General features: G+C 43.4%; 1 non-coding gene across 1 annotated transcript; it reads left to right on the forward strand.

The window, feature by feature from the left end:
• Positions 1-6036: 6036 nt before the first annotated feature.
• On the forward strand, positions 6037-6159 carry LOC126012744 (5S ribosomal RNA). Its single transcript, XR_007497149.1, has one exon. It is a non-coding gene; the product is annotated as a 5S ribosomal RNA (ribosomal RNA).
• The last annotated feature ends 421 nt before the right edge of the window (positions 6160-6580 follow it).

The following is a 6580-nucleotide window of genomic DNA, read 5'->3' on the forward strand; positions in this document are numbered from 1 at the left end:
GGTGACACTCAGGGGGTTCCTCCTGGCTATACACTCAAATCCCGGCTTGGGGGATCATATGGGAAGCCGGGGATCGAACCCAGATCCGTTCTGGGTCAGCCGCATGCAAGGCAGACACCCTACTGCTGCGCTATCGCTGCGGGCTCCCCCCACCCTTTTTTTTTTTAATATTTTTTAACTACAGCTGGGGGATGGGATGATAGTACTGTGTTAATAAGGCTCAACCCGGCAGGCCTGCAGCCTGGCTGTTTGTATCCTGACCCCACCTAATGGTCCCCTGAACCTGAGCGCCGCCGGGTGTGGCCTCTAAAGCCTACCAGGCAAGGAAATGATTGAAAACTTTTAGGTTAATGCACGGCTGCTCTAAAGTAAAATTGTAAAATTCCATGGGATGCAGGAATTAAAATGGAGGCCTGCAGGCAGATACATTCCCTGCTGCTTTGGGACTAGATGGGTATTGATTCTATCTATGTTGGTCAAATTTTCCACTTTCTTTTTCTTTTTTGTTAATCCCTAAACACTTGATTCTAGAAGGTGAAAGCACAGATGGGAGCCCAGCACAGAATAGTTTCAGACCTCCCAGCACTAGAAGGAGTGATGCTGCTATAGCGCTACCGTTGAGTGCCTGGCTTTCAAAAAAATAAATGAAAGACTGGTTTCATAGCCTGTGCTAGAGGAATTTTAATCTATTGAGACTGTGAGCCATACAAACTTTGCTGCTTAAATTAGCTGCAGGGTTCTGTAGGCATCAAGAAAAACACTCAGCCCACAGCAGGCCCTAATGAAAACAACCAAAAACCTTTAGAATACAGTCCTGGAGCTGGAGAGTGAATACAGAGATTAAGATATTTGCCCTGCACCCATCCATTCCCAGTTCAAATCCAAATGCACTGACTGATCCCACCTAAAGCCCCACCCCTATAACAATCCGAGCCCTGCTACAAGATCCTGAAGACTCGGGACATTTTAACTCAAGACCAACCTAAAGTCTAGGATCTGGAAAAGCTAACCCTTAGTTTCTATATTTTTTTTCTTTTTCAGGCAGCGCGCAGGAGTTACTGCTGGCTCTGCACTCAGTAATTTTTCAGTGGACCCTATGGGGTGCAGAGGATTGAAACCCATTCCGCTATGTGCAAGGCAAATGCCATGCCACGGTACTATGTTTCTGGCCCCAATAGTCTATATTTCTACATCATAAGTGATATGTGTAGTTCTAAAAACACAGCAAAATCATTTATTTGAAAATGCTTAATTTTGTCAGAAACCTTAACTAAACAAAATCAAGATGACAAAGTGGATTTCGCCCTCAGTCCTTGTCCTACTGCCTGTATTGTTCTAATCCAGAAATGAGATAATGTCAGATATAAGCTGAAAAGAGAGTTCAAAGATTCTTCTCATCTAATCCAAAACCTTTTCAAAATCTCTTAGCACCTAAGAAACTAAAGAAAATACTAAATTATTTCAAGTTTCCAAGGGTGAAAGCAATCAGCCAAGGTGAAGTCAGCAATTAATGGATGCTTTCTGTAGGTTTAGCACTGATGCTGTTGGATACTGTAAATTTCCAAGGAATCTGAAGAAAGCACACAAAACTAATTTTGTGTTTAGGTCAGTGTTGCTAACAGATTTCAAGGTAAGAAAGTTCCATAATCTACAATCCAAATTTATTTTTGTTTGTTTGTTTGGGGGCCACACCCAGTGATGCTCAGGAGTAACTCCTGGCTCTGAGCTCAGAAATCACTCCTGGGGCCCGGAGATAGCACAGTGGCGTTTGCCTTGCAAGCAGCCGATCCAGGAACAAAGGTGGTTGGTTCGAATCCCGGTGCCCCATATGGTCCCCCGTGCCTGCCAGGAGCTATTTCTGAGCAGACAGCCAGGAGTAACCCCTGAGCATCGCCGGGTATGACCCAAAAACAAAAAAGAAAGAAAGAAATCAGTCCTGGCAGGCTAGGGGCACCATATGAGATGCTGGGGAATGAACCCGAGTCGGCCAAATGTAAGATGGCCCTAGCCACCTATCATTCTGGCCCTGGAGTTAAATTTATATCCACATTATCTTCCACCCACAGTGTATTTTTTTTTTGCTTTTGTTTTATTTTTTCTAATTTTTATTATAACAGTGTAATTTATCAAGTTCATAATACAGTCGTTTCAGACATTAAACATTCAAACATTGATACCACCAACAGTGTAACCTTCCTTTACCTATGTCCTAAATTTCCCACCCACCACCGTTTCTTCTTGCATGCAAACACAAATTTACTTCATATTGTTTGTTACAACACTAAGGCAAATGAAATGATCAAAACTTAGATCAACAGGGGTAATTGAAAAAAATATGTCTCCATGGTGTTAAGTCAACGTCTACGGCAGGGGTCCCCAAACTATTGCCCATGGGCCACATGTGGCCACTGAGGACATTTATCCAGCCCGCCAGGTGTTTTTGCCACAGCTGCCTGTCCGGAGCTGTAGACTTGCCCCAGGGCCCGCAGTGCACGTAAGTGGGATTGTGCTGCACTCTCCGATTCCCAACTCCTCTCAGTCTCTGGCAGGGACAGTCCACCCAAAGCAGGCCCATAGTTCCCATTGAAATACTGGTGAGTTTGTTGACTTTACTTGGTCCTTTTATGTTGGGTTATTTTGGTTGTTTTTTTGTTTATTTGGTTTGGGGACTACACCTGGCATCACTCAGAAATAGCTCCTGGGGGACCATATGGGATGCCAGGCATTGAACCTGGGTCAGTTCCAGGTCAGTTACATACAAGGCAAACACCCTATTCACACTGCTATTGCTCCAGCCCCAGTCTTCTTTTTAAATATTGTATTCCCTTTTTTTTTTTTTTTTTTTTTTTTTTGGTTTTTGGGCCACACCCGGCGGTGCTCAGGGGCTACTCCTGGCTGTCTGCTCAGAAATAGCTCCTGGCAGGCACGGGGGACCATATGGGACACCGGGATTCGAACCAACCACCTTTGGTCCTGGATCGGCTGTTTGCAAGGCAAATGCCGCTGTGCTATCTCTCTGGGCCCCTGCTTTGTTTTTAACCCAAAATAAGATATGTGCAGTGTGTGTAGGAATTTGTTCAGTTTGTTTTTAAAACTATAGTCTGGCCCTCCAACATTCTGAGGGACAGTGTACTGGCCAAGGTTTAAAAAGATTGAGGACCCCTGGTCTAAGGACTCAGTGGGCTGTGGTTGGTGCTAGTTCAGCATTCTGTGTTACTGTTTAGGTTTTTCTGAGCTTGGCAGATTACTGTGTAACTTTTCTATCAGATTTTCTGCAATACTACTGGGAAAACACTGTAAAATTTGGATGCCAAATGGCCCAAGGTTTGAATTTGAAACAAATTTGAAAACAAGTTGGTAACTTGGAAGTTTGATAAGGTTGAATCACAGAGCTGGGCCATTTTGTCAGAGGGTGTATGTAGGATATGGAATTGGGCTATTGTAGTTCATGCAGAAAGGGGAATCTGTACACCCCCTTTCTGAGATTGCCATAGGGGTGTTAACCCAGATTGAACTACCTGGGAAATATCAGTTTGGGAGCTTGGTGGAGGATCCTGGGCATTTTTCTGCCAGGAAGATTGTGTCTGTAGACTGGGTAGGGCAACTGGGTTTTCTGGTATGTGGGGTGGGAGTGAGGACTTAGGCCCCCATCTCCTTCTGTAAAGAGTTCCAGAGGTTTTTGGGGGTTTTTTTGTGTGTGTGTGGGTTGTTTTTTTTTGGTTTTTGGGTCACACCCGGTGACGCTCAGGGGTTACTCCTGGCTATGCGCTCAGAAATAGCTTTTGGCTTGGGGGACCATATGGGACGCCGGAGGATCAAACCTCGGTCTGTCCTACGTCAGCCACATGCAAGGCAAGCGCCCTACCACTGCGCTATTTCTCCTGCCCCAAGAGTCCCAGAATTTTAAGTCCTGTAGTTCGATCGCACCTGAGAAGATTTAGCTGCTAGATTATTCTATAATTTTTGTGAGTTTTTTTGTTTTGTTTTGTTTTGTTTTTGGAAACACACCCAAAGGTGCTTAGTGATTACTTCTGGTTCTGCACTCAGGAATTACTTCTGACAGGGATTTGAGGGACCTTATGGGATGTCGAGAATCAAATCCCAGGTTGGCTCTGTGCAAGGCAAATGCCTTACCTGTGGTACTATCATTCTGACCTCTATCAACATTTTTTTGTTGTTGTATTTTGTTTTTGAGTCACACCTGGCAGCACTCATGGGTTACTCCTGGCTCTATGCTCAGAAATCGCTCCTGGCAGGCTTGGGGGACCATATGGGATGCCGGGATTCGAACCATGGTCCTTCTGAATGAAAGTCAAATGCCCTACCTCCATGCTATATATACTCCGCCCCCCTCCCCAGCTACAATCTTAAAGAAATATTATGGCTCACTTTGGTGGCACATATATTAAAATTGTGTCCCAATTTTAATAGAGAATATTAGCATGGTCTCTGTAAGGATGGTACAAATTTGTCAAAACGTTTCATGTTTTATCATGTTGAGTGAACTTGGAGGAGAACAGGCATAGAATGATCACTTTCATCCGTAGAATATAAAGAAACTTTGTAAGGGACAAACAAAGCCCCAGAGGTAATAGGAACCAAGCAGAACTGTTCTGTAGTAGGAATGGGGGGCAGGGAGGGCTGGAGACCCTAGTAGAGGGAAGTGGACACTAATAAAGTGATTGATGTTAAGCATATATACCCAAAACTATGCTGAATAACTTTGTAACTCTTTAATGATGAATAAAAATAATTTTAAAATATGTACCTAAAATATTATTGTCAACAATATGTAAGCCACTATGATCAAAATAAAAATTATATTATAAAAAAAGAAAAAAAATAATTTTAAAAAGAAGTATTGTGCCTACTTTTTTGCATGCGCTTACTAAACAATCTTTTTTTAAGTAAACTTAATATAGGATTTTATTATCATGGTTCTGTATGTGTTAATTCTTCATACTTCTTTTTTTAATATTTTATTTAAGCACCTTGATTACATACATGATTGTGTTTGGGTTTCAGTCATGTAAAGAACACCACCCATCACCAGTGCAACATTCCCATCACCAATGTCCCAAATCTCCCTCCTCCCCACCCGACTCCTGCCTGTACTCTAGACAGGCTTTCCATTTCCCTCATACATTCTCATTATTAGCTCAAAATGTAGTTATTTCTCTAACTAAACTCATCCCTGTTTGTGGTGAGCTTCATGAGTGAGCTGTAACTTCCAGCCCTTCTCTCTTTTGTGTCTGAAAATTATTATTGCAGGGCCGGAGAGATAGCATGGAGGTAAGGCGTTTGCCTTTCATGCAGGAGGTCATCGGTTTGAATCCCGGTGTCCCATATGGTCCCCCATGCCTGCCAGGAGCAATTTCTGAGCCTGAAGCCAGGAATAACCCCTGAGCGCTGCCGGGTGTGACCCAAAAACCACAAAAAAAAAAAAGAAAGAAAAAAATTATTGCAAGAATGTCATTTTTCTTAAAGCCCATAGATGAGTGAGACCATTCTGCATTTTTCTCTTTCTCTGACTTATTCCACTCAGCAAAATAGATTCCATGTACATCCATGTATAGGAAAATTTCATGACTTCATCTCTCCTGATGGCTGCATAATATTCCATTGTGTTTATGTACCACAGTTTCTTTAGCCATTCATCTGTTGAAGGGCATCTTGGTTGTTTCCAGAGTCTTGCTATGGTAAATAGTGCTGCAGTGAATATAGGTGTAAGGAAGGGATTTTTGCTTACTAAACAATCTTAAGATCCAAAGTATGGGGGCCAGAGAGATAGCTTGGAGGTAAGGCATTTGCCTTGCATGCAGAAAGATGGTAGTTCGAATCCTGGCATCCCACATGGTCCCCGAGTCTGTTAGGAGTGATTTCTGAGCGTAGAGCCAGGAGTAACCCCTGAGCACTGCCAGTTGTGACCCAAAAAAAACAAACAACAACAACAAAAAAGATCCAAAGTATGAACAAGTACATTGACAAACTTTTGCATAATGATAGAGAGCACAATCACATTCAAAACTAACTTCTGTCTACGGCCATACCACCCTGAACACGTCTGATCTCGTCTCGTCGATCTCGGAAGCTAAGCAGGGTTGGGCCTGGTTAGTACTTGGCTGGGAGACTGCCTGAGAATACCGGGTGCTGTAGGCTTAAAAAAAAAAAAGAAAAAGAAAACTAACTTCTACATAAGATTAAAACTAGAGAGCCGGAGCACAGTGGGTATTTGTCTTACAGGCAGCTGACCCAGGCATCCCATATGGTCTCCTCCCCATCACACCTCTCCCCCCCAGAGAGCCTGCCAGAAGTAATTCCTGAGCAGCTCCAGGAGTAACCTATGAGTGTTGTCTGTTGTAGCCCAGCCCCTCCCCAGCCCACCCCACACATACACACACAAAACCAGAGAGCTATTAAAAATGCTTCTTTGCTTGCAAATGTGCAGCTTGTGAGACCACTTATATATGGGAAATGATGCTATCAGATTCTGGGGATGAGACATAAAATACAGTAGGTGGGGTGCCAGTCAGCTGCACCCAGGTCTTCAGAGAAGATGACTTGGGATTGATTCGCAACA

The sequence above is a fragment of the Suncus etruscus genome, chromosome 6 (assembly GCF_024139225.1).
Source record: "Suncus etruscus isolate mSunEtr1 chromosome 6, mSunEtr1.pri.cur, whole genome shotgun sequence".
In the NCBI taxonomy this organism is placed as follows: Eukaryota; Metazoa; Chordata; class Mammalia; order Eulipotyphla; family Soricidae; genus Suncus; species Suncus etruscus.